This window comes from Carcharodon carcharias, chromosome 2 (genome assembly GCF_017639515.1).
Source record: "Carcharodon carcharias isolate sCarCar2 chromosome 2, sCarCar2.pri, whole genome shotgun sequence".
In the NCBI taxonomy this organism is placed as follows: Eukaryota; Metazoa; Chordata; class Chondrichthyes; order Lamniformes; family Lamnidae; genus Carcharodon; species Carcharodon carcharias.
In genome coordinates, this window is record NC_054468.1 from 124010266 (window position 1) to 124022791 (window position 12526).

General features: G+C 41.7%; 1 protein-coding gene across 2 annotated transcripts in view; it reads right to left on the reverse strand.

The window, feature by feature from the left end:
* The window catches only part of b3gnt2b (UDP-GlcNAc:betaGal beta-1,3-N-acetylglucosaminyltransferase 2b), a 59325-nt gene extending 47137 nt beyond the window's left edge, over positions 1-12188 (reverse strand). Inside the window, exon 1 of one of the 2 annotated variants that reach the window (XM_041182713.1) lies at positions 12079-12188. The gene's annotated coding sequence lies outside the window, so the exon portion shown is untranslated. The remainder of the gene's footprint in view (positions 1-12078) is intronic. The other variant, XM_041182714.1, reaches the window with a different exon arrangement.
* Positions 12189-12526: the final 338 nt, after the last annotated feature.

Sequence of the window (12526 nt, forward strand, 5' to 3'; positions counted from 1 at the left end):
TGGTGACCCAGGGAAAAGGAACATTAGAAGGAGAGTTCAAAACCCTGGAAGTGAACCACTGCAGAAGGAGTCTTAAGAGAAAGCGTCGGTTTGGGAGAAGATTCCAAGGTGAGTTCTTGGAGAGTGGAAACCCTCGTGTGAAAGACCGAGTGCAGTGAGACTGTTGGCATGGTGTGATAAGCATTTGGGGGGAGTTGAGGACAGATTCACAGCTTCTGGTTGAGGTGGCATCTGTCACTTGGTTTCAGAGTGTGGTGTGTCTGACCACAGGGTGTCTATTGGTCCATGGATTCTGCAATTACTGTGGACATTAGAGTATAAGATAGCTTTGTAACTAGTGGTATCCTTACAAATCTGTATAAATGTGTAAATGTATAGTTGTGGGTGAAGGAGTATTGTAATATAGCTCATATCTTTTTGATTAATAAATGTTTTATTCTTTTGTTAAAAGTTCATCAACTGACCGCTGTGGCTGTTCAGTAGCTACTTTCCATGTATCTAAATAAACAAATAAAAGTGAGGATCTATCAAGCTGGGTTCCACCCTGGGATCAGGCTTGTCCAGGGATAATCTCAACTGGGATCATAACAGCTCCTGCCGTGTTAATCTCCAGAACCTGTCCCACTGCATAATGACGACTAAATTCCAAACCCTTAAAAACCTTCAGCCTCATATGAGGGGTTGAGAGTTGTTGGTGGGACTGTGACATGTGAAAGATTCATCTTAGAATCATTTAACTCATTAAAGACAGACAATCTGGGGGTGGGGAGCCTTTCCATTATAAAATATCCCAAGGTGTTTCACAGGGACATCATAAAACAAAATCTGACACCAAGCCACACAAGGCAATATTAGGGCAGATGATGGAAAGCTCCATCAAAGAAATAGACTTTAAGGAATGTCTTAAAGGAGGAAAGCGAGGTAGAGAGGCGGAGAAGTTTAGTAAAGGAATTCCAGAGCGGGGGGCCTTGTCAGCTTAAGGTATATTGGCAATACACATGTGACCAGAGTTGGAGAAGTGCAGAGATCTAAGGTTTGTAGAGTTAGGGGAGATTACAGAGATCGAAAGGGGTGAGACGATATCGTTATTGATTTGGTAACGGTTACTTTGTGCTTGTAATCTTGCTCTATATAAAAAAACTTGAAGAAAAAGTGCAATTGGCATCTTGTAGGTCTGATCCTGTGAGCCATCAGGCCCTTGGGTTTCTACCTCAGCAATTGGAGTTATTGGATACCTGGAGAAACCCGTCGAAAATCTTCAGGTAAGCTACTGCATGGAATATCCTCCGTTTTAGAACACCACAAAATACAAGTGAAATCCTGTTCTCTCCAGTTTAGGGTTAACTCATTTAAATGCACCAGATGCTAATAATTTGTCGATTCCAGCAGACAATATCATCGAAATAGAGAGACCAGATTACTTTTCATCTTCATAGAATTAGGAGATAGGCTTTTCCAAAAATATCCAAAATGCCACATATATTTGACGTTTCTTCCATATTCCCCATGTTTTGGAAAGTGATCCCCCAGCTGATTTCTGCTGAAAGAAATCTGGGTGTGTCACAAGAAGCCTGCTGCGCTGGTTTTCAGGCTGACTTAAGTTAACAATGAAATTCTCAAAATGTAAAACACCACACACATTTTCAACATATTAGCCAAGTCCTTTCCACAAATCAGTGTTCGTACTTTTTACAAAATTCAAGTCTACCCAAAATTTGACGACTGCTTCCATATCTTTGGACGGGGTGCATTTTTGATACTAATAACCCCACCCTCATACTTGTACCCCCACACTTAAACTTATACCAACACCCTCAAACCACCCCCCTACCATCAAACTTATACCCCCACCCTCAAACCCCTCTCACCCTCAAACCCAACCCCACTCTCAAAGCTCCTCACACTCAACCCCCTCACCCACCCTCAAACTTATACCCCTCTCAAACACGCCTCCACCCTCAAACCCACCCTCAAACGTTCATCCTCAAACTTATACTCCCACCCTCATCCTCAAACTCACCCCCACCCTAAAACCTCACCCACCCTCAAAGTGCCCTACATCTACCCACGCCCTAAAAGCCCCATCCCACATCCACCCATACCCTTACCTTTCAAACCCCTACAATCAACTGAAACCTCACCACCAACATGCAAGAAAAAGCTGGTATGTCACTTAAGAAGCATTCACTTTCATACCACTATCCACCTCCCACAATTGTATTTTTCTTGATTTTATTGATTTACTCTCATTATTGCCCTCTGTTGTGCTATATTCAATTCCTGCATTCTCAACCTCCACCTGTAAATTATTCTATTCCAAAATCTCAAAATTGCAACTATTTATCTCAACAAATCTTCAGACGTTGGTTCCACAAGTTTGACATCCAACTCATCCTTGCTTTTCTTTTATGGTATTCTGCACTTACAACCTTGACCCTTCAGACCGACTTAAAATAAGATGCAGGCACACACAATGTGTTCAAAAGCTTCAAAACAAGTCAAACTCAGAAAATGGTGGTAAATGGCATTTGCTTTAGACAAGTATAATCATTAACATGTAGAACACAGAACGCATATCAATATTCAATGAATCATATGTTAAACCATAGATTTGTTTCAAAAAGGTCTTTAGCGTCTTCAAATTATTGAAGAGCTTGAAGTTAACCAAGCCACCATTTCCTTTTCGAATTTACCCAAAATAGCCCAGATTTTGTTCTCAAAGTAATGTTATGGCTAAAGGCATCATTGAAAGATGAATGGTACAGTAAGTTCAGGACAGGGCAGACATACAGAAATCCAAACCTTGGTTTCTGAGCTGCGCAGTTCCACTGTTAAGCTTCACGAAAACAGTATCTCCCTGTCAGACGGCTACGGAGATACACTGACTGGTGTGAGGTTACTGCATTTATGCGATAGATATGTATTAAACTTGCCACAGAAAGTTAAATCTTGTAATTTCAGTTCAAGTATCCTTTTAACAATGCGATAAGTGTTAATTATTGCCAATTACATCTCTGGCCCTGTAAATGAACTATTACAAGTGAGGAGTCTAAATCTCTCAGGTTTTAATTGTTAGAGATTTTTATAAAAGTCAAATTAGAGTCAAAGTCAAAGCAAGGAGGTTACATTGAGCTTGTAGAAGACACCAGCTCGGCTTCAGCTTGAGTACTGCGCCCAGTTCTGGCTACTGCATTGCAGGAACGATATGAAGGCATTGGACAGAATGCAGAAAACATTCACGAGAATGGTTCCAAGAATGAAGAACTCATAGATTGGAGAAGTTATCATCAAGAGAAAAGATGGTTCAGAGGAGATTTGATAGAGGTATTCAAAATCATGAGAAGTCTGGACAGAGTAGATAGGGAGAAGCTGTTCCCATTGGCGAAAGGATGGAGAATGAGGGGGCACAGATTTAAAGTAATTGGTAAAAGAAGCAAAAGTGATATGAGAAAAAACATTTTCATGCAGTCAGTGGTTAAGTTTTGGAATGCACTGCCTGAAAGTATGATGAAGACAGGTTCAATTGTGCCATTCAAAAAGGAGATTAGACTGTTATCTAAAAAGGAAGAATGTGCAGGGTTACAGGGAGAAGAGAGGAAAATGGAACTGGGTGAATTGCACGTTCGGAGAGACAGTGCGGGCATGATGGGCCAAATGGCTTCCTTCTGCGCAGTAACAATTCTGTAATTCTGTGATTAACTTTTCATTTTTTCTTTGGCTTTTCCTTTCTTTCCCTCAACCCAATCTTTAATTCCCTCTTGTTACTGGTCTTTCTGTACTTTATTTGACATTGAATTTACTCACTCTAATTTACACTTCCTTCACAGCCCGTATGTTGTTGATTTCACTGTCCTTCAGTTTGATTGGTTAAAGAAATACACAGTTACTTGGCCTGTCCACTCTGATCTCTGGTGCCCCATTTCTCCCGCTATGACATTATCAACTCACTCTCAGCAACTTGCCATGCAAAATATTTAAAATCCCAAGTGTGGAAGAGTGAGTCTAAATAACGGCAGAAGCTTTTAGAGTCACTCACTCGTACAGCAGAATCTGGCCCAGTTGTGCTATGCGCGTACATTGTGTGTACCTGTATTGTGTAATGATTGTATGAACTGAAACAATAATACATGAAAGGATGTTTAAAATAGCACAAGATAAACATGAAAACTATAGTCTGGACTTTATCCAGGGCTGTTTAATCACAGCATTCCTAATCCAAGCCTGCAGTACTGATCCTCTGTCTTTGTTACAGGGGTTGCAACAAACAAGTATATTCTTCAAGTTTGGAATGTCCTGAGAATGTAAAAGACCCAAAGTAAATGCAAGTTTATTTGTTCTTTACTAATTAAGAGCACCAATACAGCCGTGTGCCAGATACATCATCCACCAGAGGATACTTGTTCAATGCTCTAACGTATGCACACAGCCAAGCTTGTCTCGCACACCCCCATCAATGCTGACAGTTGCTACACTGTCTCACACAAAAAGTGTTTTGGCAAGGTAACAAAGCAACACTGAGCAAATCCAACTCCAACAAATTCAACAACCTTCAGGAAAAATAGGAATAAGGGAGGAAAAATAATCATAATAAATCAAACTCCTTCACACTCCTGAAAAGTGTGATATGCTGGGATTGTTTCATTTGATGTCAGTCATTCTGCATTTAGGAGCTAGAGTTGAGATCAACAACAGGAGTCTCCTTTAGCAATTTGAAAGGTCAGACTGACTTTTTCACTCCCTGACAGACTGTGTTCTCCCATTCCTACCCTCACAGGAGCAACAGTATTAGCTGAGTTTTTGTCAATCATTCCCACAAGGTGGATTTCCACAGTGAGAAATTGCATCTGCAATCTAAACACCATTAATTTAATCTAAGTGGGCAATCATAGGTTGGTTATAGTACAGAAGGTCATCATTTGGAGGAAAACGACTTGATCTACCCATCCAAGCAAAGCTAGGCCTAGATTGAGTATGTCAATTCAGTATCTCAAACTCAATGTATGAATCAAACTGGCATCAACTCACAATAAATACACAAAAAACTATATTCAAGAAAATCAATCACCAAAGGCTTGGAACTATAAGCTGCACTTAGTTACTTTAAATTCAAAACTCATCGCCTGGTATTTCAGACAAAATGGATGATGGTTCAAACAAGGAAACGTCAGGGAGGGTGGTCAAACTTGGTTAAAGAGGTAGATCTTCAAAGAGGAAAGGGAGGAGAGGTGGAGGAGTTTAGGAAGGGAATTCCAGAACATGGGGCTGATGGCCTGGTTATCATCAGTGGGGCAAAGGAAATACATATTACAAGAGGCTACAGTTGCACCATAAGCAACAATAGAAATCTAGACGACATGAGACATTTTGTTATTCATTCATTGAGGATTGGGAATCGCCAGTGAGACCCAAAAAGCCTGTAGTTGAGCAAAAACCAATCAAGGCTGGCATTCCTACTTCAGCAGGTGTTGTCTTTTGGTTACGATGTTAAAGCAAGACTCTGTCTGTCCTCTTGGACACCCTCTCAAGATTCCATGACCACTATTTCCAAGAGGAACAGGGGAATTAACCCCAGTGTTCTGGCCAATATTTATCCCTCAATCAACATCATTAAGATAGATGATCTGATCATTATCATTAACAAAACAAAAACAGAATTACCTGGAAAAACTCAGCAGGTCTGGCAGCATCGGCGGAGAAGAAAAAAGTTGACGTTTCGAGTCCTCATGACCCTTCGACAGAACTTGAGTTTAAACCAGCTTATATTTCAAATCTTTCTTGGACTCGAACTCAAGTTCTGTCGAAGGGTCATGAGGACTCGAAACGTCAACTTTTTTCTTCTCCGCCGATGCTGCCAGACCTGCTGAGTTTTTCCAGGTAATTCTGTTTTTGTTTTGGATTTCCAACATTCGCAGTTTTTTTTGTTTTTATCTGTTTTTTTTGATCATTTTCATTGTTGTTTGTGGGATCTTGCTGTGTTGAAATTGGCTGCCATATCTCCTGCATTATACTAGTGATGAGACTTCACAAAGTACTTAATTGACTATATTTGGGACATCCTGAGGTTGGGAAGGTCATGATATATATCCAAATCTTTCTTTCACACTTTCTGAAATACTGCAATATTCTTTGCAGCAATTTTATTCAACTGAGTGCTTATCAGGCTAGTTAAGAGTTGGTATGGGACTGGAGTCATATAAAGGCAGGACCAGATGAAGACATTAATGAAGCAGTTAGGTGTTTATGTCAATCCAACAGCTCCGTGGTCACTTTTACTGGTACCAGCTTTTTATTTCCAGATCTTTTACCAAACTGAGTTCAGATTCACAAAACTGCCCTAGTGGGATTTGAGCTTGCAACTAGGCCTCTGGATTACTGGCCCTGTAACACAAGAAGAGCATGACCACACCCACACTCTACTCTCCTCTGGTCCATTTGCTTCAGTCTGGGGATCAAACTCGCAACATGTTTTTAAAAATACTCATGTTGACAGCAGCTTCATGTCACCACTGCACTTGTTTTTGGTACTCTAAATCGGCACTAATCCTAGAGTCAAACAAGCTCAGCTGCAATTTTAAAAGAACTGTAACCTGACAACATATCTTCCAGCATCAGACTGCAGAAACGTCCTGGAATAAGGAGCAAAGCTCTCTCCACTGAGCAGACTAAAGTTCTAGTGAGGCATTCAAAACAAGGAGCAATACAAATGCAAATGATTAGATGGACTCAGTAAATAGTAATGATTTTGTCAAGTTAACAACCATCTTATTATTTGAAGCAACAGTCAGACAATTCTCACTACAATTCTCAACTCGGGAGCAAAGCTTATTGCAACAATGTATGTATTACAACAGAGGTTGCGGATTACAACTTGAGGCTTTGTTTGATAGTTTCCAGGGGTACACCCCTGATAACACTTAAAACTTCCTCTAGTATGCATGTATCAAGAGGGGGCTCCAGCAGTGAGTTAACCATCTTACCACTGAGGTTTTCACTGGGAGCAATGCAAAAAACACACACACCCCAACAGTACAGGGCACTGACACGTACACCCCAACAGTACAGGGCACTGACATGTACACCCCAACAGTACAGGGCACTGACACGTACACCCCAACAGTACAGGGCACTGACACGTACACCCCAACAGTACAGGGCACTGACACGTACACCCCAACAGTACAGGGCACTGACACGTACACCCCAACAGTACAGGGCACTGACACGTACACCCCAACAGTACAGGGCACTGATACGCACACCCCAACAGTACAGGGCACTGACACACACACACACCCAAACAGTACAAGGCGCTGACACACACACATATCCAACAGTACAGAACACTGACACAAGCTCCAACAGTACAGAACACTGAGACACACACACACACCCCCACCACCCCACACACATACACACCCCAACAGGTCAGAGCACTGACACACACACCTCCCCAACAGGTCAGAGCACTGACACACACACACACCAACAGTATAGAACACTGATGCACACCTTAACCTCTTTGGGTGATAATAAGCACATAGAATGACTGCTACCTCAGGATAAAACAATTATACTTTTAAAGGTTAAACAGAATCCGAAGCAAATTATTGTACTTGACTTCGCTCTGTAAAAATAAACAACAGAAGTTACAAAGTTCTCTCCTGTTCTCTCACATATCTTACACAATTAACAGATAGGGGAGTCATCCTCCCCACCTAAAAAACAGAAAAAACAAAAAACATTAGGTGGTGACTTGTCAGATTTAAATATGTTTATTTTCATGCAGGACAAGCAGCACCTAAAGTTTTTATAGTCTCTTTAAAATTGTTATTGTTTCATTTCACATTCTGGGAGTCTGGAATCTACTGGCCAACTGCAGACATCTCTACACCAAGCCCAGCTCCCTCATGTTATCCCACTGTTTTTGTGGCTGCGATTTTGCCACTGAAGTTAGGAAGCCAGAAATTAGCAATACCAGCATTGTGACCTGTCTGATTTCTTATACAGCCTCATTCTCCTGGCTGTCTCAGCAACTCTAGCCTTTCCTTCATTCCGTTCTTCTTTTGTACAACCACTGCTGGCAAAGCCATCTCGAGCTTTCTTCCTAAGCCTCACTGCGTCAGGACTCGGTGTCTGCTCCATTACTCCTTTCATTTATCTTTCCCACTATATAAGCCAGCCTGGACTGTTTACAGGTCAAAGGTTTTACAGAAGTGAAAGTCATTACACAGTTGTTCATGGACAGTGGGTGAATTAACAGGATATAAAGAGCATCAACATGCAGCAATCTGGAACCAAGGGTTACAGACCCTTCACTCCAAGTTGCAAATCTCAGCTCCTTTGTTACAGAGAAACATAAGTGGTTTCAGTTTCTTGACACCAGGGAAACTGATGTTGAATCCAATATCAGGATACATTGTGCATCTCCTAACAGTGCAGCCAATGTCCTGCCAATCGCTCAGCACATTGGCCTAACAAAATTTGGAAGAGGAGAATAAAATGTTTCTTGTACTTTCAAAGAAAGCCAAACACCTTGCACCAGATTACAAAATACTAATTTAATCAAGTGGCTAGAAAGACTTCTAAACTAAATACGATGTTTTATAATCAAGAAGTGTCAAGATTACAGCTTTAAAATCAATTCTGGCTGCAGCTCATGTATTGGATACAGTATACAGTCTGGCTGAATAATGCTTTACTTTTCTTATTAATATCTGGTCGGCAGTTAGCACAGTACAAGAGTTAAAAATAAATGGAAGAATATAGGGATTGAAGGTTTATGACATTGTAAACTGGTACTCAATGTAGTATGAAGAAATGTTCTCAGTCTTGCTTTACATATCATAAAGCCGTCAGTATGTCAAGCCAATAATGGTGGTGAGTGAAACTTACATCCAAGTTGCACAGTCAGAACCAGATTTCTGGTTATAATTTTGCCCAGTTTAATTTTCCTGTTTGTAACCCTTGACTGGTGTTTTGCGTTTATGTTTTATATTGTATACAGACTGAATGTAGAAACTGAGTACATGCACATTTTAAATACACCCCAATGAAATCAATTCAAACATACTAGAGCAAATACAACAACTTTTATTTATATCACATCCCAAGGCACTTCACCGGAGCATTATAAGTTAAAACATTAAGCCAAACCATGCAAGGAGACATTAGGTAAGATGACCAAAAGCATGCTCAAAGATGTAGACAAGGAGTATCTTAAAGGAGGAAAGCGAGGTAGCGAGGCAGAGAGGTTTAGGGAGGGAAGTCCAGAGCTTCAGGCTCAGGCAGCTGAAGGCACGGCCACAAATGTTGGAGCGATTAAAATTGGGGATGTTCAAGAAGCCATAACTAGGGGAGAATAGATATCTCAGAGGATTGTGGGGCTGGAGGAAATTACGGAAATAGGGAAAGGTGAGGCCATGGAGCAAATTGAAAACAAGGATGAGAATTTTAAAACTGACACATTGTTTAACCAGGCTCCAACGTAGAACGGTGAATACAGGGGTGATGGGCGAATGACATTCGATGTGAGTTTGGACATGGACAACAGTGTTTTGAATGGCCTGAGGTTTACAGAGGATAGAATGTAGAAGGCCAGCCAGAAATGTGCTGGAATCGTCAAGTCTAGATGTAATGGATGAGGGTTTCCACAGCAAAAAAGCTGAGGCAGGAGTGAAGATGGGTGATACTATGGAGGTTGAAATAGACAGTCTCACTGATTGTGTGGATAAATTATTCTCAATCATGACACCAAGTCTCTAAACAGGCTGGATCAGCTTCAGACAGGAAGAGGGACTGAACTGGTGGCTAGGAGCAGAGTTTGGCTCCAGTCTTCCCAATATTTCATTCTGGATGTCAGATCAGCAGTCTGACAATCTAGAGACAGCATTGTGCACGGGGGGAGCATTAAGAAAGGTGGTAGTGAGGTAGAGCTGGGTGTTGCCAGTGTACGTGTGAAAACTGACACTGTTTTCAGATGATGTCACCAAGGAGCAGCATGTAGATGAGAAATTGGGGGGGGGCTAGTGTAGATCCTTGGGAAGAGGACACCAGAAGCTACAGTGCAGGAGTGGGAGGATAGGCCACTGATGGTGATACTCTGGATGCGACTCTATGATGAGTCGATAGACAAGAATGGTATAAGTGAGTCAATGCATCCTTGCACAACAGGAGGATTCCATTTCAGATCTTTGAGCTAGCAAGTAAAGCAGTTATCTAAAAAAGGAACTTAGCAAAAATATAACTCCCCGTTATTGAAGCCATTTCCTTAAAACCAGGATCCACAGTGGACACTAATGAAAGCACTAGGTCTTATTTCAGTAACAACCAATTACCCCAAGCAGGACATCAAAACCTCACACCTGATCAGTGAAAGCTCCAGGTACACGAAGCAGTGCTTCACACAATCCCAGGTGATAGATCAATTACTATTACTATTAGCATAATTAATAGTATTTACAGCCTCACACAACAGCCCCAGGACAATCTGACAAGTATACATGTTTCTGACCATAGCACGATTTTCCTAAAAATAAGAATAGATGGTGTTTTTCTCAACTTTGGTTGACTGCAAAGAGCTATGTGGGATGTACTGCCTGTGAAAACCTCTCAGCAACATGGATATAATCCTGTCTGCAGTGCCTGCAACACATTTTCATTTTAAACTATATTGTGATAACCCCTAAACCCGTAAAAAAAATTTAAAAATCATAGTTTGGTAGTCAGTAAAATGTTGACTAGGGGAGACAGTTTATTTGGAACAAATGTACTACATGATAATTCTGGGTCATGTGAAGCTATGGAACTTATTTATAATACATATCTTCAATTATTACAAATTAAAGGTTCACAACAATTAATCAAGAATGTAGGCTCATTTTAAATCCCATCATTTCACCAGTCACTAGATGAAAATAAGCATTCTAAATCAGTATATAGTACTCAGATAATGCTGAAAAAGCAACTAAATAGTATTACCAAATATTATATTAAAATTATAACACATCACTTCTACAAATTCATTAACAATGGTGGTTTCTTCATTTGCAATTGAAAAGCTGCAATGCAAATTCTAGCTCCTCCAGAAGCACTTAGATGTTGGAATTTCCTTATTATTCTTACTCTAAAGCTCTCAACGATCGGAATTAAACAGATATAAAACACAGAAACATCATAATCACCATTCTTACACTACCTACTAATCCCAAGAACTAACCAATTGTTAAGTAAACAATCCCTTTAGGATGCTGAACAAACTAGTTATTTGGGCAACATGTGCCTTTACATTAACTTTGAAGCTTATTTTTCTTCCATTCAATTTTTAAATTTTTTCCTCAAAATGCAAACTCCCTCACAGCATGCAAGGCAATAGCTGGAAACTGCTGCATTGAAAGCGACTGGGAAATTCACAAACTCAAACTAGGATTGCCTGACACTATTTTCTCTTTCCCCATTTCTACCCCATAAACCTGGGCTAAATAAAACTTAGGGGGAGGGGGAAAATAAATCATTGGGGGCCCTTCGCCCATTTCCAATGCCCTAAGAGTTTGGCAGGATTCAGTTCGTCACTCTTCTGTCTTTTCATCATATTCAGATTATTGATCAGTGATATTCAGATTAATCTTGATCAGTGATATTCAGATTAATCTTGATCAGTGATATTCAGATTAATATTGATCAGTGATATTCAGATTATTGATCAGTGATATTCAGATTAATATTGATCAATGATATTGCTCAAGTTATTAATATCTTTGATGAGTGGTGGTTGACAAATAGTGATAAAGGTATTGTTATAAATTTTCATATGATCAGCACTCTGACTAATTTTCTTATCGCGGCCGCTGTTTTCCCTTCGGTTCCGAGTTCCTTTTCACACAAACTGCCTTTTCCGCCCAAGACCCGTGGGCCCGAGCGCCGGGAACCCGGGGGCCCGAGACTGGGAACCCGAGGCTGGCCAGGGATCCCCAAGCAAAGGTTCCCAGCCGCAGCCTGTAATCCAGCGGGAGTGGGGCTCGGCTCCTGGTTTGTTCGGGGACGGTGGGGGGGGGAGGGGGTGATGGTGATGAAGCCGCCTACCTGCCGCTTGACGCCGCATCCACTACCAGTCCGACCCCCTCGCACAATCGGACAGCAAAACCCAAAGCGAGACTAGAGAGGGCGGGGTCGGAGAGGGCGGGGTCTGAGAGGAACAGGGTCGGAGGGGGCGGGGTCTGAGATAGGGGCGGGTTATGAGAGGGGGCGGGGTCTGAGGGAGGGCCGGGTTCGGAGAGGAGCAGGGAACGAGAGGCCGGAGAGTCTGAGATGGGCGGGGTCTGAAGAGATGGGGCGGGTTCTGGCTCTGAAGTGTGGGAGGGAACGAGGAGGAGGAGCATGAGACAGGGGCGATACGTGCGGGGGGCGTGGCCTGAGACCCTCAGGCCCCGCCTTTCATTGGATGCTGTCAGTTCTGCACATGCTCATGAGTTAAACGCGACTGTGGCAGCTGCGCCTGTGCATGGTTGTTGCCAGTTTTCCACATGCGCAG